Source organism: Anomalospiza imberbis, chromosome 2, assembly GCF_031753505.1.
Source record: "Anomalospiza imberbis isolate Cuckoo-Finch-1a 21T00152 chromosome 2, ASM3175350v1, whole genome shotgun sequence".
Taxonomy (NCBI): Eukaryota; Metazoa; Chordata; class Aves; order Passeriformes; family Viduidae; genus Anomalospiza; species Anomalospiza imberbis.
The window spans coordinates 44,687,652-44,711,252 of record NC_089682.1 but is presented as its reverse complement, the minus strand read 5'-3'; the positions used below and the strand labels follow the sequence as shown (position 1 = coordinate 44,711,252).

Here is a 23,601-nt window from a genome sequence, read left to right as displayed (position 1 = left end):
CCATGGAGTTGGTGGTTGGAGACAGGGACAACACACAAACACCAAAGCTCCATGTGACAACAGCCTGACTTATTGTTGAGAGCTTTCTTTTATAGGGAGTTCAAAACTGCCAGGTCTCAACTGCTGATTGGTCTGATCCTTACCCAGCCCAGCTCCTGACCAGTGAGATGTCTGCAGCCCAGGATGGAATGTGATAAGTGAAGGTCCCTGTCTATTAACCCAGGGACTCCAATGCCACATCTTCTTTTACTGTATTTGGAGAATTAAATATGGGTTCTTTAAATGTTTCTTCTTGTAAGTGAGACTATTTTTCAGAATGTTTCTCACACCTTTCAGAAGGACAATGTGTTGTGGTTGGTTTTCTGCCTGTAGTGAACTAGTTGAGAGGTAATTTGAAGGAAGACTCCAAACTGGAAGGAAATAGGGATTAGACAAAAGTAAAAAGTAGCACATTGATTTGTGACTACTTTAGATTTGAAGTGGTATTTATTTTTCATTTGAGAGTGTTCAGTAAAAAAATTTACTTCCTATTGGTGTTCAATTAATTGTTTTACCAATGTGAGGTCCATAACAATAGGAGTAGGTGATATTCTATGATACATTGTGTAATTGGTTTTAATCAGCTGGTGGGATGTCACTGGCGCCAAATACGAAAAATCACACCCGATAATCTTAACAAAATTACAAATACAAAAATTAGAATGATTTTTACTGGGCAAAATAAAATTGTTGTTATCGATTTTTACAATGGCACAAGCAGTTCTCAAGCATACACAACCTTTACCAGTGTATACAAGCATAGTTTTCTGATCAGTGACTGGATGAATCTCAAAGTGGCAAATAACTTTGTTCAGTGTCAAGACACACATCTTGAGCATTAATAGTATTGCTTTCACAAATGAATCCTAGTTGTTCCCTAGTAACACAAGATTCTAAATTTACTGTTTGCCACCTTTCATTCACCTTTCGTGCCCACACTCTGCGTTCTGAGGGGTAGAGCACCATTTTTTCATTATTTAATCCTAGTGCAATGATGAGGTGGATAACATAAACAGTGGCATTACGTATAGTAAGTACAAATGCAATGGCCACATTAGAAGCAGGATCATGGGTAAAATTTACCATAGTCCACCAGGATTGAAACTTTCTTTCAAAATCAATTGCATTATCCCAGACAATCTTTTGAATTTCAGCTGGAAAATCACCTTCACACCCTTTCTGTATGATCAAAGCTGCTGTTGCCTGCATCCATAACTGTGCTTGTATATAACTGAAAGCTAAAGACACGTTATCTTGAATGTGTCTACTATTAACTTCTGGTCTTGGTCCCCAGCCTTCTCCCACTTTGGCAGTACTTTTGAAATCTGCCACTGGCGAGTTCTTAATGCCAATAGAAATGACTGTAAGGGCTGTTTCAATTTTGCTACACCACCTGCTGTAGTGGCCAGCTTGTTCATCAGTATTTCTGAATCAATTCCATTTAAAACTCCCAATCCTGTCCCTAATATCCTAGTTAGATTCCTTCTTATTCTGCTCCTGAGGTGTACTTGTCTTTGTAACCACATTGTCCAGCCCTCAAAGGATGTCCTTAGGAAAGAGGAGCAGGCTGATTGGATTTCTGAGATGTTAATTTGCATTAGCAATTCAACATGTTTGAGAGACCACTCTGGACTGAACAACAGTTGTTGTTGACCCATATTCCTTAATACATATGGGCCTATTTCATGTACTTTAGGTTCAAGTTTGGTTTGGGTCTGAACTGCTTGAGTACTGGTGTGAGTTGTATGAGGTCTTGCCGTTGTAAAAGGTGACCATTGTAAAGGGATATATCTATTTTAATTTAAATGAGAGCCTGACAGTATGACGAGCCCACAGACAAGTGACTTCTACAGGCTGTATTAATGTGAAATTACACCAACAATCTGACTTACTTGGGCAATCACAAACCTCACAGTGCCTGTGTACAGGAGAGGCTGAGACACTAATTTGCTTTGTTCTCTCATGAATGGTCCATTGACCACCCGGCATCGTACCTTAATTTCTTCTCCTCTGATCCCTTGAAGTGTCCACAGTTCCTGTTCCTGCCACTCCCGCTCCTCATATACCCTATTCCCGTGGATTATTACAGTGGATAGGTTTAAATATTTTATCTCAGAAGGTTCTCCCATAGATCCAATACACTGACTAAAAGCTTGGGGCCAAGGCCATTCAGCATTGGTTTGGATAGAGGTACTCTTTAATTCCAAGATTCCATTTACAATTATACACAAAACAATTCTGCAAATGAAACTACAAACTACCCCTGGCTGCAGTATACTCATTTTGCCTGAGTAAGTTTTAGTCTCAGTCCTTTGTCTCCTGGTGTAACTTTCCAAGGAGCTTCTGGGGCCTTCTTCATTTGAGAGTGGTGGATCCAGGCATTCTGCTCCTTGACCTTGATCGCAGTGAAGGTGGTGAGAAGCACCTGGAATGGTCCTTTCCACTGTGGTTCCAAAGTCTTCTCTGTAAGAGACTTAATATATACGTAATTCCCAGGCTGTATGTTATGAACTGGTCCATCGAGCTTCCTGCTCCAAGTTCCAGACACATGTTTTTCAATTTCTCTGAGCTGTTTACTTAAAGCCACCATATAGGTGGCCAGTGTTACCTCCCCAGTGTGGGTGGACATTCCCTTTTAAAACATATGGCCTTCCATAAAGCATTTCAAAGGGACTCAGCCTTTCTTTAGCTCTAGGTTTTGTTCGAATTCGCCACAGTGCCAGTGGAAGAGCTTGGGGTCAGGGTGGATTAACTTCCTGCCCCAGTCTTACAATTTGCTGCTTAATCAAATGATTCATTTTCTCCACTTGGCCGCTCGATTGGGGAGGTATGGAGTGTGAAGTTCCTAATCTATGCCCAGATCCGTTGCATTATTCTGGAAATGAAATATGATCTTCTGTCTGAGGATATTGTGGCTGGAACTCTGAAACGTGGTATTATTTCTTGTAATAATACCCTGGTCACCTCTTGAGCTTTGACAGTTCTGGTGGGGAATGCTTCTGGCCACCATGAAAATGTATCTGTCAATACTAATAAATACTTATACCCCCCTTTCCTTGGGATTTCTGAAAAGTCAATTTGCCACTGTTGTCCAGGTCCATGGCCCCTCCAATCTGACCGAATTTTGGTCTGGGGGTATTCTTGGGGTTAGTCTGGAGGCAAAGATCACACTGTCGGGTCACCTGAATAATAGTGGCATATAGATTCCTGGCACCAATTCTTTCAATCAAATAAGTGTTCAGGGCATCTATTCCCTAGTGTTTTTTCTGGTGGTCCTCCCTTACCAGTGACCACAACAAATGGGAAGGGATTACCAGCTTCTCTTCAATGGTGGCCCACCCCTCTTGGTCATATTTCCCTTTTTGATCTTCAATTACTTTTCTGTCTTTCTTGTTATATTCTGGCTTGCCTTCAAGGGAAATTCATCCATCTGGAATTAGAGCTCCTTCAATAATTACCTCACCTTTCGCTGGTTCCTTTGCCTCTCTATCTGCCAGCTCATTTCCTTCCTCCAATTCTGAGCTCACTCTCTGGTGTGCCTTAATATGCATCACTGCTACCTTTTTAGGCAGCTGAACTGCTTCCAGCAGATGGATTATCTCTTGTGCATATTTCATGTTCTTTCCTTGTGAGGTCAGCAGCCCCCTCTCTCTCCAGATAGCTCCATGTGCATGCACAACCCCAAATGCATACCTTGAGTCTGTATAAATGTTTATTCTCTTTCCTTTTGCCATTTCCAAGGCATGGGTCAGTGCAACTATCTCGGCTTTCTGCGCAGAGGTTCCTGTTGGTAAGGGTTTGGATTCTATTACCTCTCTGCAGGTGGTAACTGCATATCAGGGCGGCTCCCAATCCATTTTCTGTCCAGCCTGTACTTGCGTTTGGGATTTCCCTCATCCAGGTGCAGAATCTTCCACGTGGTCTTATTGAACTTCATGAGGATCATACAGACCCACCTCTCCAAACTGTTCAGGTCCTTCTGGATCCATCCCTTCCCTCCAGCATGTGACTGCACCACAACTCAGTGTCATCAGCAATCCTGAGGGTGACTCTATCCCACTGTCCCTGTCTCCAATAAAGATGTTAAACAGTGCCGGTCCCAACACCACCTCATGACAGACATCACTCACCACTGATTTGCACTGGGACATGGAAGAGAGGTTGACCACAAGTTTTTGAGTGTGACCATCAACTTGATGATCCTGATGGGTCCCTTAAAACTCAACATAAAGCATGATTCTACGATCCAGCCAATTCCTTATCCAGTGAGTGGTCCATCCATCCAAACCACATGTCTCCGCTGTACACTTGAATGTGCTGCTCCAGGAAATGTGCAGGAAGTGTTGTACCAGACTCTTTGACTGCACATGCAGAGATGTCTTGGCAGTTTTACAGCCCTGGATCCTTATGAAAATCATTTACCAGAAGGCAATTCCCTCTTCTGCTCTAAATCCAACATTTTCTACTGGGAAAAAAGAAATGCTTGTTTTAATACTGTATGAAATCATGAAATTCACTTTCACTCATAGCGTGTGAGGTAAGAAGTCAAAATAAAAAAGTCTGATGGGATTTTCCTGGATAGTCTCTCTTGTGAATTCTTGTCTCTGACTCAGAGAAGAACTGTGTGATCCAGCTCCAGCAAACAGTCAAGGCAAAGTAGGATGTACTTGGGTCAGAGGGAATATCATTAGTATAGTGACAAGCCTTGTTACCTTGAAATTAAAGCATTACCTCTGCATTTGTGGGTGGAGGGACACTTCTGCTCCAAGTGGGAGGACCAGGACTGTATTTGTCAGGGGGTCCTAATGTACCAGCATTAGCATGTGATTTGTACTATTATAATTATCTTTCTTTGTGGACTACTAGTGTCTGTTTAATGGGAACGGCCTGGGGGACAGTGAAAAGGCCATAATAGAAGAAGTACCAAAAGCAATTAAATTGGGAATTTGCAAAAGGGAAAGTGACAAAAAAGCAGAGGACAAGACCAGGTTGGCCTCTGTACTTGCCACCAAGAAGATCATGCCACCGGGAGTACACCTACTACATCTGTTATGGGTAGCAACCCCACAGGTATGGTAGGTGAGGGTAGATGCCATATCGGAACTCTGTTACTCCCTTTTATCTGCTATTTCTCTCTTCATTTTGGGAAGTAAAATAAATTGATGTCACAAATGCCACCAATCATTTTGCTTAGAGAAAACCCAAGGTCTTATTTTTTCCACTGTCCTCACCCACATTAACGGGTGCTATTATGACTCATCCAAAAATCAAATTTTACTTTCAAGAAGCATGAGTGAATCACCAAAATCAAAAATGGGAATTATTGCTTGAGCCAAATTACTTATAAAAAGGAAAAGGGGGGATTATTATACATGGGTGGTGTGGTGATTGGGTCTCACAAATGAAGAATGGATATTATGTGTGCTAAAAGAAGTTTTGTTAAGGTTTAAACTTCTTTGATGTGTAACTTTGTTATTGTAGGGGTTTTTTTGGACCCTTTTTTGTCCTCCCTTTAATCCTCTCTTCTCCCCACTGTATTGCTGCCACCAGACAACCCTGGTCATGAGGGTTGTCAGAGACATGTGGGGGAAGGGTGTGTACATGTGCCCCTTGCATGAGGCAGCTGGGAATGAGGGAAGCTTGTCCCTGGAGGGACTTGGCATGACAACAACCCACCTCCAATCAATTTGCAAGAAGGTCTCCACCAATGGACGGTAAAGAAAAGTTGACTGGCAGACTTTGGGAGGGGCCAGGGTTGGCTGATGCAACACCAGGGATATAAAAAGTGAAGCAGCCATTTTATGGATGAGCCTCTGGCAGTTGGCCATGCTCCCAGAGCTGTCATCTTTTCCTTATTCAGTTCTTTGTTGTGTTTGTTGAGGTTTAGTAAACCTTTGAAATTTTTAAGTGAGCTGTCATTTCTCGCATTCCAGGAGTCTGCCTTGGGTGAAACAGCAAGAACAGGTCTTATTTGCCCTTCTTTCATTTAACATCTACAGAGAGAAATCGATAGAGTTGGAATCCTTGTAACCTGAAAAACTTTAAAAGAAGAACCAAGTCTAGCTGTGGGGAGATTGTAAAGGTAGGCAGTCTGTGTCCATCCCATAAGGATAAAGGAGTTAGACTTTATGTTTTCTTGAACTCTAACACATAATAAACCTGCCACTGCTTAGCTCCAAAATGTTGGTCAGCTTGTGCAAACTGAATCTTGTCCGATGAAACTTCCTCTAGGAAATTCCTGTAAGAAAATAATGTTTCATCCAGTGAATGAGATTTCACTGTCTTACAGTGCAGAATTAGAATTTCATACACTCGCTTGCATCTAGAGATTCACTGATGTCTTTCGAACATGTGCAGAATACTTGGGAAAAGCTTAAATATAGGAGTTAAATCGACCACAGGCATTAGTGATACTAAGTTGTACTAAAAACAAAATCCTGGGTAAAATCAACTTTTTTTTTTTTTTTTTTTTTTCCCAACTGAGACACAAAGAATCTGCATAAGTATATTCTAAGATAACATGAACTGATTACGGAGTTGCATCTTCACAGTAAGATGTGTTTTCATCAGAGATCCTGATCACATCCCAGGTTGATGAAATGCTTATATGGTTTTAGATCCTACAAAGTCTAAGGGTGAAGTCTTGCCAGCTTCAGCATTGTCCAGGAAAGTATTTAACCAGTTGAACTTTAGGCAGTTTTCTCATTGCTTTCAATAGGCTTTTAGCTATTTTGAAATAAACATGAAAATTCTCATTAAGATTACTTTAAAATCAGTAATCTAGGTCCCTTCCTGTAAACACAATTTAACAGTGAGTGTGTGTTGATATTAAATATAAAGTTGACTTGATTCTTGTTAACCTATGCTATATTCTTTTTGTTGTTGTTTTTTAAGGTTGACATAATTACTGAGCTTCTAGCAGAAATTTTTCAAAAGTGTTCTTGAAGCTCTGGTCAATTCAGAAATATGGAAGCAGTACACTTTAAAAATCAACTGAAGTTACATGAAGAGCCATATATTTATTTTGCTAAGCAGCTTCTCTGGATGTATTTCATATGAGTAATCTCCAATTAAGGGGGAAAATCTTCAGTACTCCACAGACTATACTAGACTCTGTAGGAACCACCACTTCCCAAATCCCTGGAGTCAATATTTGCATTCAGTGTGTTGGTGATGGAAATGCAGTGAGAAGGGAGGAGCCCTGGCCCACAGAGCTTCTGAGGATAAGTTTCTGCCAGGCAGCCATCGTGATGAGCTGCCTGTCCCTGGCCTCCTTAGCAAGACTTTTATGCTAAGTTAGAAAGAAAAATAAATGCTTTTTTTGGATTCACCTGCCTTGTCAAATACTCCACTAGAGTAGAGCATTTAAAAGAAATTGGCTTCTGATTTGCATCCTAAATATCATAGTAATTTCTTTAAAGCAACTAGAAATACCTCTTTCTGAGGAAAACATTTTTAGTACCTGCATCTATAGACACTAGAAGTTGAGTCTTTGTTGGTCATCTGCTATTGTAACCTTTGCTGTTATTTAATACTGAGTTTAATTTCAATAAATATTTTTTTTATTTTCTGTTGTCATGATAGATATATGACTCCCAGTTGGTAAATAATGGCCTCACACATCTTCCATAAACTTCTTGGTCTGATCCAGCATTTATATTATAGGAAGAAGGCCAATTATTGTGTTATACTGTGCTACCCTACTGGAGATACTTCTTTACAAGAGTAAACATCTGTGTAAACTCTTGTACAGAAAGATATCTTTGCAAAATATACATGTTACTTCTGAGAAGTAAACTTAGGTCAGTGTCATTCCTGACTTGAAAGACAGGAAGGCAGGAACCTTCCCAGAATACAAAAGTGACTCCCTCCATCCAAATTATTATAATTTCAAAAGTATGGTGCTTCCAGGCAAAAATATGAGAACAGGAGTAATAGTGTAACAGTTCTTTACTGGCATATATATATATATATATATATATATATATATATATTCAGTTAGATACATATGTATATATGTATGTATGTATGTATATAAAACCAAAAATACATCAAAAACCTAAAACAATAACCCAAGTTCTCTCACCTGTCAAGTAAAATTTTCTCTTTGGTGTAGTTATGACCACAACTGGGAGGGGAAGCTGCTGGTTGCTGGCGAGGCTGAGGGGCTGCAATGGTTTCCCCATGGCATCAGGGGCACTCCCATGCAAGCTCAGCAACCACATGACATGGTATGAGATCTTGGGCGGGGAGGAGGATGGGAGGTGGCTTTTTTTGCAAAACTCACAGGGAGCAACTGGTTTGGTACCACTCCTGGAATCAAGCTAAATTGTAGCAGTAACCCCAGAGCAGCAGGCAGAAACAGGTGGCAAGCTAAACTGTAGCACTATACCTGGAAACAGCCAAACACCCTCTGTAACACACATGATCGCTCTCCTCATCCACCAAGCCAAGAAAAGGGGCTCAAACCCAGCACCCCACCCCTCATGCAAAAGTCCTGGGCTCAGACACAATGCCTCTTGCCATATTACACCAACTCCTGAAAACACCGCAGCAGGGAGACCCCATTCCCCAGGCAACACTCCCCAACTTTCTTCCCCTGGCCAAGCCATTCCAGTAGTATGTAAGAGTGGTTGACTAACTCTTTTATTTCTCAACCACTATGAAAATCACCACCTTTTTGCTTCTCCAACATGCAACAAATGGAAAGAAATTAATTTGGCAAATCTAACCCACAGCAGTGACCATAACTGACACTACCAAGTTTTACCCTTGCTGGACTTGAATGGCAGTGGAAAAATTGAGTGGCTACTTTTACTCATCCTCCAGCTCCAGCATTCTTGCAGCAAAATGTGTTTCTGGAACCTTCCATAGCTATCAAAACATGTGCAAAGTACTGAAATAGTAGTAAATATAAATTATCCATCTAGATAAATATAGCCTTTGCTGCAGAATAGTGAAAGGAAGCAGACAATGGGAGGCAGGACTAGCAAAAGAACTGTTTCCATTATATCCCTTCAGCTCTGACAATATCACTAAAAGGTACAATTGTTCTTGTCTATCACATCTTTGTCTCACTTTGACTAAAACCTTCTACCTACATTACAAATCCATTAGCCATGCTGCTTTTATGACAGGTTTGTGGCTCAGGGAGGGGGTTGATTTGATCTGTTTTAGGAAATCATTCTTTCATCTCGATTTTTGTGTCTATTTTACATGGTAATGTGAAATCACTGAGCTGCCTTTGTGTAATGGTCTTAAGCAACTCAAACAGGACCAGACAAAATAGGTGGTCACTATGAATAATTCATAATGTATGCTCAATTTGCTTTAGCAGCTTATGTGAAGTCTTACTGTGGATGGTAGGACAAATTTTTGGTTATGAGGGCATCATGAAGATCAGTAATTGTAGGCAAAAAAAGAAATCTCAGGCTTCAACACAAGTTCAAATGATAAATTCATTACAAAAAATTACGTCCCCTGGTTCAGGATGAAACTGGGAAGTCGGTACTGACCAGTGATTGTAAGCATCTAATCTCAGCAAACCTTAACATGAAAAGATTTTCAGAGAGAATACTTTACTTTTTGAAAATTAGGTTTCATGAGGATTTCAAGCCTAATGCCATAGGCTACCATGGAGACAACATTGCCTTAATTTTGCTTTTTATTTAATGTTGAAAAGTGACTGGAAATTTTTTTGTTTCTTTAAGATACAACCACAATTGAAAGAAAAGGTCCTTAAATGCTTCTGAAAAACACACCCTTTGCATATTGCAAAAGTAAGAAGAAGGAAGAAAAAGTCTTGAAAGACTATCAAGCTGTGACCTCTCAGAGGCTAAACCATTTTTGTCTCAGTTACATTTTGTATTTTTGTGTCTCTGTGTGTCTGTGTATGTGTGTGTCCATACATGGTGGCAATCCAAATAACAAAGTTAATACAAAAGTTTTTGTATAAATGATGAAATAGATTTTTAGTAAGAAAAAAAAAATCCATCTCCTAATATGATTAGCCTCATAAAGAAGTTTACACATTATTGTAATGAACTCAAAATAAAGAAGTGGTAGTGTGTTTTTTTCACAATAAATAGAAAACAGCAATGTGCTTATGAAGCACAGGTATTACTGAGACATTTCTAGAACACTATGATGTTTCCTATGCAGACATGAAACTCAGATTAATAAATGATCCTCCTTAATTTCAGAACTTTGCTGACTGTGTTAAAGATCTGACAATGGCCAACTGTTTCCTCAAAAATATTAGTCATGATCATAACCCACACTGTGGTTGTTTGGGGGAGTGGAACAAGGGAAAAACGAAAACTGATTCCCATTGGCTAAAAAAAAAAAAAAATAAATTAAAAAAAATTAAAGATTATTTACAATTCCAGGTTGTATTTGAAAAATAATTCTGGTCACTGGGAAGAACTTACTATTTGCACTTACCATTTCCCAAATTATGATTTTTGGAAAGCCAAAGCATTTTGTTTTCAAGTGATACTATAATTTGAAATTAGTCTATAAGCTTGGTGACAGTGTTTGGTTTTAGTTTCTTTGATGTTTGTTTACTTTTTTTTTTTTTAGAGAAAAATATTAGATTATAAAACAAAAAGACAAATGTTCAATTCTGTAGGTAAAAAAGTTTGATTTGTCCAGAAATAAAATTTAGTATTACAAATAAACCTGCAATGAAATGTTTATCTTTGGTGATTGCCACACTATCTCTGCAAATTTTGTTTGAACCAACAGCTTTTATTTTGTTATATCTTAGGTGGTATTGCACTTCCTGCAGACAGAAGTGTGGGGAAAACACATTAAATTTAAAAAAAAATTGTAACTGAGCCTCTGTATCATCCAAACGTGTTGTCAAAAATGCTTTAAAAACAACCTAGATTTTTTTTCCCTGAACACCAATACTTCAATGGTAATGTGGAAGCTTTGGGAAGAACAGATTCTTTTCTACAGAAAGGTAATTTTCAGCTTATTGTGCAGTTAACTAAATTTGTAGCTAGGTATTGACTGGATGGAACCATTGAAGGAAGTGTTCAAGTGGCTTTCTTTCAATGTAGCTGAGGTATTACCTGGTGAGGGAATATAAGGAACAAATAATTTTATAGGGTCATGACCTTGCTGCACTATCTACAGATAAGGATTAAAATAAAGTGGAAAGGCAGCCATTTAGACTGGTAAAATTATTTTCTTTCTTTCTTTCTTTCTTTCTTTCTTTCTTTCTTTCTTTCTTTCTTTCTTTCTTTCTTTCTTTCTTTCTCTTTCTTTCTTTCTTTCTTTCTTTCTTTCTTTCTTTCTTTCTTTCTTTCTTTCTTTCTGTTTCTTTCTTTCTTCCTTTTCTTTCTTTTCTTTCTCTCTCTTTTATGTATCATACTTGTCACCTGTGCACATTCTTTCTCCTACACTGGACACTTTTAATATTTTTTTTCTCTTTTTTAACATATGCTTTTCAAGGTCTTTTATAGTCCTTTATTTTCTATATGTATCTGTCTTGTTCTCTAGGACACTGCAAATGCTTTGTAAAACCTTCTTTCTTCCTCATTAGTACTTTAAAAGAGTGAGGTGCTTGGGCAGACCTGTTTGCAAGAGCTGTTTTGAATCTGAGTCAGTCTTGAAATATGTTTCTGAAAGTCTTGGTGTGTGTACTTGTTATGGAATGTAGGAGATAAAAGTTGCTGCATAAATGACTTGGAATGCAAGTTCATGGTCCTTCCTTTTCCTGCCTGCCAGTGACACTATGCCACACTTCCACATTTGGGATTTTTTTGGGGTTTTGTTTGCTTTTTTTTCCTTGTTTAAAACAAAAAGCATTTTAAACCAGAAAGAATTTCAAATCAAGAACCAGGATTTAACTTGGAGAGACATGGATTTGATGGATGGACCACTCAGTGGACAAGAAACTGGCTGGATGACCTCACACAAAGAGTTGTGGCCAATGGCTCATTGTCCATGTGGAGACCAGTGACAAGTGTGGTCCCTCAGGTCAGTGCTGGGACTGATTCTGTTCAACAGCTTTGTTGGTGCCATGGACAGTGGGGTTACTGATGACACCAAGCTCTGTGGTGCAGTCACATGCTGGAGAGAAGGGGTGAATCCAGAGGGACTGGGACAGGATGGAGTGGTGAAAACTGCATGAAGTTCAGCAAGACCAAGTGCAAAATCCTACACCTGGGATGGTGCACTCCCAGACACACTAACAGGCTGGGTGAAGAAGTGATTGGGAATGGCACTGAGGAGAAGGACTTGGAGGTGTTGGTTGATGAAAACCCAACATGAACAAGCAGTGAGTGCTCATAGCCCAGAAAGCCAAAAAAATCCTGGGTTGCATCCAAAGATGCCAATGTCAAGTGGGTTAGGCCTAGATTATCTTTGAAGTCCATCCCCTTACCATTCTGTGATTCTATGATTCTATGATGCATTTTTTTTCTGAATGGCCTTTTATTTTATTTATGAGTGGCTTTTTATTTTATTTTCTTTGTTAGCACCCATGATTGGAAAAATATACTGCTTTTTAACTCAGGCTCTTAAACATCTGCTTTTACCTGATAGTAATATCTTTCTTCTTTTACTTACACTGGTTTTTGAATGTGAGGATTTTACTGTGATGATTTTAGTGCAGTTACCCCTGATATGCATATGAGAAACAGAAAAGTGATTTTATTTCTTCCAGCGTGTAAAAATAAACTTTCCTACTCTGTTCATGTTTCAATTGCAAACTCAAATGAATTACCTTATAGATATGATAGATATGATACAACTAAGCCTGTGAGAAATATTGTTATGCCAAAATAAGTTCCCTTTAGCAGAATTTAGCTTTTGTTATTTTACAAGCATATTAAACAGATTCTTTTTTTAAGTCAAAATCAAAGCCTATATTATAAAGCCAAATAAAACTGACTCCCTAAATCCTTTCAGAACTGCTGCTCATTTCCTGCTATTTAATTTTCTACTGTTATGAACAAATATAAAATTTAAACCTGTGGGGAATGTAATTAACAATGCTTAAATGTTGTTACAAAGTTAAATGTTGTTAATACAAGTAACAAATTGTGGTTAGTTATATTAAAACCCAGTACTGTTGTTCATGTATAAAGGGGGAGTGGAACTGGGGAGGAGATGGGGTGCCAATCTTTGTGGAGGAGCAGAGAAACTTTCAGGAGTATACATCATAGAACACAACCACAACTTACATCAAGATTGGAAGAGAGACCAATCAATGGGAGGCGAGAATTCCAAAATGATCGGCCAAGACTGCACCAACTTACAAGCCAATCAGTAACGGAGAAATAGATCTGTCACAGCACGGATCCTCTCGCCCCAATCAGGAGACGAGAGACTTTAAAAGGCCTGGGGTGTCTAACTCCCGCATCTTTCCTCCGAGCCGGTTTCCCTGGAAACACTCCTAGGTTACAATTACTAAATTGTTGAAACAGTCTTCAGACTAGCCAGAGGCTTTTGCTTCCAGTTGTTAGTTTTGTAATAAACAGGCTTACTTTTTTTAATTAACCTGCCTCCTTTTTGTTACTTTAAAGTTTCTTTCTAAGCCTGTTCACAACAATATTGACAATTGTGATCATATTTTGGAGGTAGCAGCGTGAGATTGTCTCATTTTCTTCTGTACCAAGGATCATGACTAAATTTAAGTAGGTATTTCTTAGGATATATACCCCTATCCCAACATTAAACCACTGTAGGAACTATTTAAATTATCTTTCGAAAGTGAATCAAGTTCCTTCCCCATCTAAATTTTTTTAATCTCAGATGTTTTAGAAGCATGATTAAAGCTTTTAGATGATATCACAGTCCTTTTATGTTTTTGTATCTTCTCTTCAGTCCAGATACTTACCAGCACCTTATAGCCCAGTCCAAGAAATCTGTTGTATAGTTGATTGCATAAGCAGTAGTGTGCAAAAGAAGAAAACATCTCATAAATGTCTCTATTTACAAGATGAAGTATTCTTCTGCCCCATAATTATCAGAAATACCAGAAGGGGAGAATATACCATCATTTGAACCTTTGTGCCAAAAATATTGTTTACTGGAGCATACGTTTTATGAGGAGCAGCTGAGGGAGCTGGGGGGGCCCAGCCTGGAGAAAAGGAGGCTCAGGGAAAACTTAGCACTCTCTACAACTCCATGACAGGACGGTGTAGTCTAGTGGGGGTCTGGCTCTTTTTCCAAGTAACAAGCAATGGGGCTAGAGGAAATGGCATCAAATTGTGCCAGGAGATGCTTAGATTGGAAATTAGGAAACTTTTTTTCCTAAAGCCTGTGCAAGGAAACAATAGAATCCCCATCCCTGGAAATATGCATAAGGTGCTGTTATGACAACACCTAATGGTTTAAACACAGAAGAGTGACGAAAACTAAGTCTGTGTGTATAAAGCAGATGGAATTTAGAAGGCTCAAAATATGCCCAAAAACGAGATTAAAACCAAACAAGGTTAGATGTTGGTGCCAAAAACTTGGAACATTTTATTTAGTAGTAAAAGAGGCAGAAAGAAAGAAAGAAAGAAAGAAAGAAAGAAAGAAAGAAAGAAAGAAAGAAAGAAAGAAAGAAAGAAAGAAAGAAAGAAAGAAAGAGAAGTGTGGTAGACTACAGCTGGCCTTTAGGCCTCAAAGTAAAGATAATTACAAATTTATAATGGAAATATGTGATCAATTACATAATTACCTTACTTATATAATTCGACTGGTAAGAGCAGGCCTAGGCTGTTGGGGACTCAGGATGCTCTTGGCTGGTTCACCAGGAAGTAACTGGCTCAGCCAATGAGGACTAACCTCATGGGCTTCTTATGTATATAAGGAAGTAAGATCTCAATAAAGTGGGCTGTTGCTGCATGAACGCTGTGTGTCTTGTCACTTGTCTGTCTCCAAAACTGTGACAAAGAAGTGTGCATGGGGGGTGGGGGAACAGTGACAGGGGTTAGGTGGAAGTGTGTCACATATCCGAAGGTCCCAACAATATCTCATTGCTCCCCTCTATCTGGTATTCTAGTGGTGAGGGTCCCCTGCTGCTGCTGCCGCCAAGCCGTACCATGCCAAAGAATATAGATTTCCATGGATTAATATACACACTGGGCAAGTGGGAAGGCCCACGTTCCTCCCTTGCAGGGGGCCATTTTGACACTGTCCCTTGCAACACTGAGGGTCTGTTGCATCATCTGCATGCTCTGGTGCAGGGTCTGGGGACCCCTTTGTGGGGGGGCTTTGATGGGCTATGACACCCCTCTGCTGTGGATAAGCTTTTCCTCAGGTGAAGGGGTCCCTCAGCTGGGCTCCTCTGCACAGTGGAGGATGTGAGGGCACTGCACCCCTGACAAGAGGCCTTCCAACACACACCCAAAGACTTTTTCCTCCCCACCCTTTGGTGTGATGGTCTGTGTGAGCTGAGCCTGGCAGCTGATAGCCTTGGGGCTGTGATCTCCACCCTGAAGGTACTGGGCTTCTGCTTTGTAAATGTCCCCAGCCCTGAGTTGTTAGTTTCTCTTATCTTCATCAGAGAGCCCTGTAAAGCCTCAGTCAGGAAGCCTAGCCAGGGTACGATGTTCTTCTCAGCAGCTTTTGTAATACAGTTTTAAAAAGTCCTTCATGAAAATGTTTAAGTCATAAACTATAGCATTCCAGTCTCTGACAAGTGTGGCACTTGGGATTACAGTTTTGAGGTGAATATGGTTGGACTTAAATATCTCAGAGAGCTTTTCCAACCTTCTTGCAGTACCAATACAATAGCTTATATTTAAAGAAATGTCAAATTCAATACTTTTCAAGAACTAGGGAAATTTCAGACTTCAGAATTTTCAGTGCTCATGTCTTGGCTTATTTCACTTGACATTTTAAGTTGTTCATTAGCTATATGCTTTACAAGTGTTCTTACTGCTTTAGCATGGCAGATTTATGTATAAGTATTTTGCATGTGCAAAAGCCTGAAATGGAGCATGCAAAAACTGGGATTTGTAATGGCATATATAAAGGAAAAGCAATATGCATTGAAGTGAGAGAAGAAACAGTGTATGGTTTCTGATGTTTAAAGATTAAGTTTTTTATTCATAATGGATTGAAATAAGTGAGATAGTTGCAGAGTAATATAAAATATGCTTGTTTAAAAATGGTGCACCTAGAATAGGTCGTATTGCAAGAAGTAATGGTCAGGCTTAGTGACAAGATGTTCCAGAACAGTAATTTTCATTATTCCATTGCTACCACTGATCCATGAAAAGAAGAGGATAAGAAACCTCTTTAAAAAAAAAAAATTGTTGGTCAAAACTTCGGCTATTTTTATTTTACATAATTGCTCAGACTTGCCTGATCTTATTTCCAGTTGGAAAAGAACGAGTAAAATGTTAATTCTTTATCCCTCCTCTTGATGACAATTTTGCCTAATCCTTTTTTCACTGTCAACTATTATCTAAAACCTAAGCTTAATACTTTATTTTTTTATCATCTTACAAAAAGCCCTGATAAATCTACCTTTCTTGAGTCATCTCCCTGTATCTCCCCAGATTCTCACAAGTTTTCAAAATCTTGTACTATTGAATATTTGTGTCATTTTCCACAATATGTTGGAACTTACTAAATTAGTTAAGAAATTCCAAGAAAATATATCCTCAGAGTTGAGCTATGATTAATATTTAACTAGATGAAGAACGTAATGTCAGAACATCAGTAAGATACTTATAAATGCTGACCAATTATTAAATCAACAAATTACTTCTAAATACAATCAAATTTCATAATGCCCAAAGAGGCTTCTAAAATGCTGTCTGTTAATTATAAACTTTAGCTCAATAATGTTCCTGAATTCAATTTATTTAATAGCTGTTGCATATTTTAACAATGAAATGTATGAACTTCAGCCCTGAGGCTAATTATAAAACTTACTTTTAACATGTCTATTCTAGTGTAATAGTTAAAGACCACCCTTCTTCATTCCTCCCAAAGAATTAATAAAATGCATGTTTTAGTCTGTGGTCTCAACAGTCAGGCTTTAATGTCCTCTGTCTATCAAAAAATTACAAGCAATTAGTTTATGTCCTCTCTCAGGATTTTTAAACATGGAACACAGAAATGATGCTTTAGTTAGCAACAGTTTTCTGGAACAGTTGTTATAGTTTAATCACAGTGTGTTTTCCTTCTGGATATTCCTGAGGGTGATCTATTACCCTATTCCTGTCTGCAAGCACACATCCGTACTTCCAAGAATCCAAGGATATGAGCAAGCTGCAACACCCAGCAAGGCAGTAACAGGAAAATGTGGATATTTAAAGAAAAGGGTAAATAAAATTCAAAAGATACAAATAGGAGTGCTGCTGTTGGGTGGAGGTAATAAATTCTGGAACTTGCTTCTTGCCATGTGGTGCCTGAACTTGCAGGTAAAATATTTAAAAAGTCAACAGATGGGTGAGTTCAAATACAGAAACAACTGGGAATTGTGATATTTTGGAACTGGGAGTAGAGAAAGCATCAAGCAAGAGCAAAAAATACTATAATGTAGAAAATGTTTCTGCTGGTGGGTTAGTTTATATTCTATCTTCACAGAAATTTGAAAACAAACTGAGAGACGAAAGTATTTTGTCAGCGAGGAGAGGCTTGAAGGATCTGAGCAATTGTTTATGCAGCCCTGTCTACACGTTAAAACTGAGATTATGCCCAATCCTCACAGAAGCTCTGTGTACCTTCAAAATAGTTTCTAGTTCAATAGGGCTTCTTGTTTAGTACTGAGAGGAACCAATCTGATTTTTATTTATGCCTCAACGTGTTATATTGCTCTGAGGGCTGTACACCTGCTGGGGACCCTGTCCCTGAGGAGTCCACCTGATAGCCAATCAGGGGAGGGAAAACTTCCAAGCTCAAACTGCAGATGACCTCCCCACTAGCTGGTGGGGAAATGTCCAGATGCCCAGGAAAAACTGTCCAGGAAATCAGGCCATGAGAGGACCATTAGCACATAAAAGCAGTTAACTGCGACACAATGTGAGCTACTTTACTTTGGGTTTCTTGGAGGGATCAGGGGCTCGCTCAGAGGGCCAGCTTGGCCCTACTTCCCCCCTTTCTCCTTTTCCTCCCTGTGGTCCTGCTTCTCTGTCTGCACCTGTTCTACCCTGTTTCGCCTTTTCCGCGAACCAACTCATTGCCGTGACGACTTGGTGTTCTGCCGTTGTCCCTAACAGAGTGACTGCCACTGCCACCATGTTTCCCCCGTTGCCTGGAGCAACAAACCCGCAGCATGAGCTCGCAGCACTAGCCTAGCCACTGCTGCCCGCAGCTGCCATGCCCTGACCCTGACTGCCTGTGACTGCCCCACAAGTGCACCCATAGCCACGTCAGCCTGTTCTTTGGCAATGGCAGAGACATGCAGCCTGCTGCTGCTTGGAAATTGCGCTGAGCCACCATGGGAGTCATGTAGCTCACCATGGCTTGCAACGTGCACACTCCATTTGCCATGTTGACGCTGACAGAGCACATGGGTTCTTACAGTAATGCTGTCCCTGTCTTCTGTTTCTCTCACTGTCTCTTCTTCCCTCTATGCTCTCATTTCTAACCCCCTTCAGTAGGAACACTTACCCTCCTTTAATAAACAGTTCTCAGATATAATATTGCCATGTTTGGACTTTATTTTTGTCAGAAACGACTGCTCACTTTAAAATTTCAAAGTTTTATTAAACCTTAACAAATACAACAAATGACTGAATAAGGAGAAAGAGCAGTGCTGAGAGCATGGAACTAAACTGCCACGTGCTCACCCACAAAAAGGCTGCTCCACCTTTTATACTCCTGGTGTTGCATGAGGTAACCCTAATACCTCCCAAAGTCCATCAGTCAACTCTTCTTCACCTTCCATTGGTGGAGACGCCTTTCTTGCAATTTGATTGGAGGTCAGGTGCTGCCATGCCACACCCCACAGTAACAATCCTGCCCTTCTGCCAAATGCCCCGACTACCAAGGCCATCCAGTGGCAACAATAAAATAGGGAGGGGAAAGAGGAATGTGTAATGGAAAAATATATTGCCACTAATTTTAAAAAATCAGGGTTTAGTCTATTAGCATTTAGTCTATTAGCATTTTGTTACTATTTATTGCTTTCTCTCCTTCTGACACTACCTGATTCAGGAAAACTCACTATGTACAAGTCATTCCCAGAGCTATGTGAAAAATAGCATGAAACAGATAATGTGTCACACTGGAGAAATTAGATAACTCCATGGAAAAGACAGGCCTTTTTTTTAAAATCTATCATCTGATCACTGTTAGTCTCTTCACTTTATTAACTGCACTTTTTTCTCTAATTGAATTTGTTCAATATTTCTCCAACAAAAACAAAAACCAGATATAAAAAAAAGTTCTGAGGGCTTTTTGTCTTTGAGAAAAAATAATCTAAATTTTGCCCTCACCAAATAGGATTAAGATCATGCTTTTAGTTATGCCAAAGACTGAAGGAGACCTAATAAAGATATAACAGTGGTAGGTGTTGTCAGTAATTAATCACTATATAACTGACTTTTGCACCTACCGCTGTCAGTGCTGACATTCTTCCTTTTGACTTCTGTGAGTTTTCACATTTTTCCCTTTGATGTGCTTTCGCAGAGGTACCAACATCCACCAGAATCTCTTAAGGAAGAAACACTGATGAGAACACCTTGCTATACCTGACCCCATGAAGTGAGAATTTGCAGGGACCTGTTGACAAGGAAAATCTGTAGGAGAATTAGTTTTAATTACAAAGACGGGTGAAGTTCCTGTGTTATCTATACCTGTCTAGCTGATGGCATGCTCCCACTGGGATAGGTGGATCCTGGCTAGTGGAAGAAAAAGGCAATGGCAGCCCATATTTCTATCTATATTTGCTTGAAATCATATTCATAATATTAGTTTAGGCACCAGTCTAACAATTATGTACTCTAATGAGTGTAGAGTTGCTCTTGTAAACTGGGCATCATGTTCAAAAACACTAGACTGTTCTTAAATTGTTTTTTTTCTGAAAATCATGCTCTGTTATTATGACGAGCTTTCCATCCTTTGCAGAACAGGTAAAATATCATGGTACATATTTATCTTTTCCTTGGGGGGAAATAGTAGTTTGAAAATCTAAGTGGCTGATCAACACAAGCAGACAGACTCCAGTCTCACAGTCCTCCTGTGCTGCACAATACTCTCAATGAAGCTTCCTTATTGTAATGAACGAAGTTACTGATACTCCCAGGCAGGGCCTTCCTAGTTCCCATGGCAACATTGAAACAACTACTAACTCTAGCTGAGTACCGATATTGAAATGTCAATTAGCTAATTGCTCTTTGTTTTCTCTAAACTACCTAGAGATAACCTGCCTCCCCCCACCACGTCGACATTCTGGGGCTAAAATGCAAATAAGAAAACCCCCTGGGATCATGGGATTATTTTTAGGGGATAGAGATACCCCTAAATAAAGAACTAAACACAGTAGAGGGGGATAGACAAATGCCCTAGCTGAGGAAGAGGGGAAACATATCCCCTGATCGACTTTTGACTGTCATCATCATCTAAAAAAGACTAGACAAGAGTAGGCTGAGAGAAGCAGAGACGGAAAAGACAGAGCCCCCTGGGGCTGCCACCAGGGAAGGAGCGGGGACAGCTGTTGTTCTGGACTCCAGCAATAGACTCTGCACTCCACGCCTCCTCACCCTTTGGCCACCGGTTGTGCCACAGGGAAGTAGAAGGGACAGCTGATGCTCTGGACTTCAGCAACAGACTCTGCACGCCTCCTTCCTTTCGGCCACCTGGGAAAAGCTACAACGGGGGCGAGCTCCGTTCAGGCCCCCTGCCCGGCTGATCTTTTTAATAAAGAGCTGAACATTAATAAAAGCATTAGCCCTGTTAATTTCACTTATCAACTGGTCTTTTTTTTTGAAAAGGAACCAAATGTTTTCATTAATCTGTGTGCTTTCTGTCCTGATTGTGTCCTCAGTAAGTTAATAAGATCAGTTTGATGGAACAAGAAAATGCAAGTAGATGTCAGGTATGTAAAAAAACATAGGATATGTACTGGTTGTTTAAGAAAGTTGAGAGTTAGGCTTAACTTACCTTGGAGTCTTAGTACCTATTTACTTTAAGGCAAGTAGTTCTGTTTTTGTCAATTATTTATTGAAACTAGAAAGTTTTCAGACACAGCTGTACTTCTGACATTTTTTCCTTTTTCCTCCTTTAATTGCATCTTGATGCTGATGGCCATTCAATATTAGCATAGCTGAAGAGGGCACATACTAAGGTTAAGGCTATACACAGACTAAATTCCTGCTGAGATATTTTCAATATTGTTCATTCACCCATGTTGCAGTGTGCTTTCATGGTTTACCCCCAAACCCTGGTTTTCTCCCCTGAAGTTGTCTTCCCAGGTGTGTCAATCACTACTCCTTTCCCAACCCTGACCCCTGCCAAGCACTGTCTGTCACTCCTGGAATTCCAGAAATGCGTTGAGTGATTGGCAGATTCAAAGGATGCCCTCCACTCCTGGGGGGGCATTGGGCCATCCAGGTGTCCTTTGTCTCTTGAGATGTCCTCTCCCGTACCCGGTTGGTGGTCTCCCGATCCCTTCCCCCTCCCCTCCCCCAGGTAAAAGAGAGGGGAACCATGCGGTCCGGAGAGTTCTGATGGAGCAGTGACCAAATTCAGAGGCCTGTGGGAGTTCTGCTTGGAGCTGTTGCTACAATTGGACGCCTGCAGGCCAGAATAAAAGCTCTTGATTAAACCCTCCAGCAGAACCGACTCCTTTCCTTTACCATAGCTTTAAAGGATTCTCTGACAGCGGGAAACCTGAGGAGCAGACCCTCTGCGAGAGGAAGGTCCATCCTGCCGCCACCTGAGCTCTAGCATATCTGGGCTTGTCTTCATGCACCCAGCTGCAACATCCAGCTAGCCAAAGGTGTCTCTGCGGTGAAACATCACAGTTGCCACCATTTGGTCCAGCAGCAGGGGCCAGACAAGCCAGGGCACATCTCGTTCTCTATATTGGAGCCTCCAATACACCCAGAGTTCTGATCAGTACAATCAGCAAAAACTGCAATTTTTGCTCCATTACACATTGGGACAACTTGAAGTCATGCAATTAATTTCTTGTGTTTCTTTAGGAAATGCTAACTTACCAAGTCATACTAAGCCTGGGTGGTTTATTTGAACTCATCACTAATGCCATCTTGATTAATCTCGTAGGTGCTGTTATATATGTATAATTCGTGCAGTTGGGGTTGTATGTAATAAGTTGTAGTTATAGATGTTATACACTGTAGCCACAAAATGTTTTAGAGTTACTGGAAAAACCAAGGCGAAAGGAAATTCACAGATTAAGTTGCCTGGAACCTAATTAGCATTTTAAAAGCCTAGCCAGCAAAAAAACAATGACTGCAAAAAAAAACAATGACCGCAAAAAGCTGTCTATTAGGTCACACCCAAGCGAATCACAGGCAGGTGGTGTCGATGGGGACCCAGACTCAACACAAGGAGGGAGGACAAGGAAGGGGGCATCTGGACTCATCACTTGCTGATGATCTGCTGCTCGAAGACATCAGTGGCCAAAATGCCTTCTCTGTGAGGGAAGACTGCATGAATATGCAGCTTGCCACAATGACTTATAGCCAAAGGCAGAATAAAAACTATAAAAACCCTCTGTGGAAATACAATGGGATGCAAAAACTCGAAGGAGGCACTGACTCTTTCGGGCTCTGTTTTGCACCCAGAGCTGCTCTGTAGACTGTGGGCTGACCCAACCGAGCTGTTGATGGGGAAATTCAAACTCTAAATTGTTACGCGAACGCAAAATAAATTTATGCTGTTAATTAATTCATATTGGCTTGTCTCTATTTACAACAATGCTGATATTTGATTGAAATACAGATTTTCAAGGACCTGGGAAATAAGAAGCAGTGGCATAGAGGACCAAATCTAAAATTTGTAAAAATTAAAGATTTCTGATTATCAAAACAACTTATAAATACATAAAAAGAACAACATGATTTAAAATAGCATAAGTCTCCCTTGGGTCATAAACTGCTACTATAGTAACTGCTTTAAATTGCTTTAATTGCCCTTTAATTCTAGTGTAAAATGCATATGAACTGCACCATTACTACTGAAGACTATGAAAATAAACAATTTCACTTTTAAATTTCATAAGTATAATTTTCTAAGGCATTGCTGCTTACAAAAGTACACACTAGACACTGAGAAAGTCCTATGGATAGAACTGGTGGAATACTTTGATATAATATGCATTGTTTACTAGTTAAAGATTCAAGAGAGGTGGCTGAAGATTTTTGGCATATGAGACAAAGAGTTGATAAAAAAAGGTGGTGACATGCTCAAAAGCAATATTTCAGGTAGATCATAACTCAAGGACCCCACACATGAAATGCTAATTAATTAATATTTTTGACATGGTAACTTAGGAGTAATGTCACATGTCATCTGGCCTATTTCTAAGAAGATTATCAGTATTTTGAAAGCTTGGAAAAGTTGCCCTTTTCTAATTATTAGAGAAATTATACATTTTCACAGAATCCAAGAACGCATCAGGTGGGCAGGGACCAC

At 39.9% G+C, this 23,601-nt stretch overlaps 1 protein-coding gene and 1 long non-coding RNA gene across 2 annotated transcripts in view; one reads left to right on the top strand and one right to left on the bottom strand.

Moving 5' to 3' along the window:
* Nucleotides 1–23,601, top strand: part of LOC137468726 (uncharacterized) — a 295,522-nt gene that overhangs the window by 99,565 nt on the left and 172,356 nt on the right. The window lies entirely within an intron of this gene.
* Nucleotides 2,219–3,865, bottom strand: LOC137466312 (uncharacterized). The gene is made up of 2 exons (XR_010995117.1): nt 3,733–3,865; nt 2,219–2,512 (listed from the first exon to the last, which is right to left on the bottom strand). It is a non-coding gene; the product is annotated as an uncharacterized lncRNA (long non-coding RNA).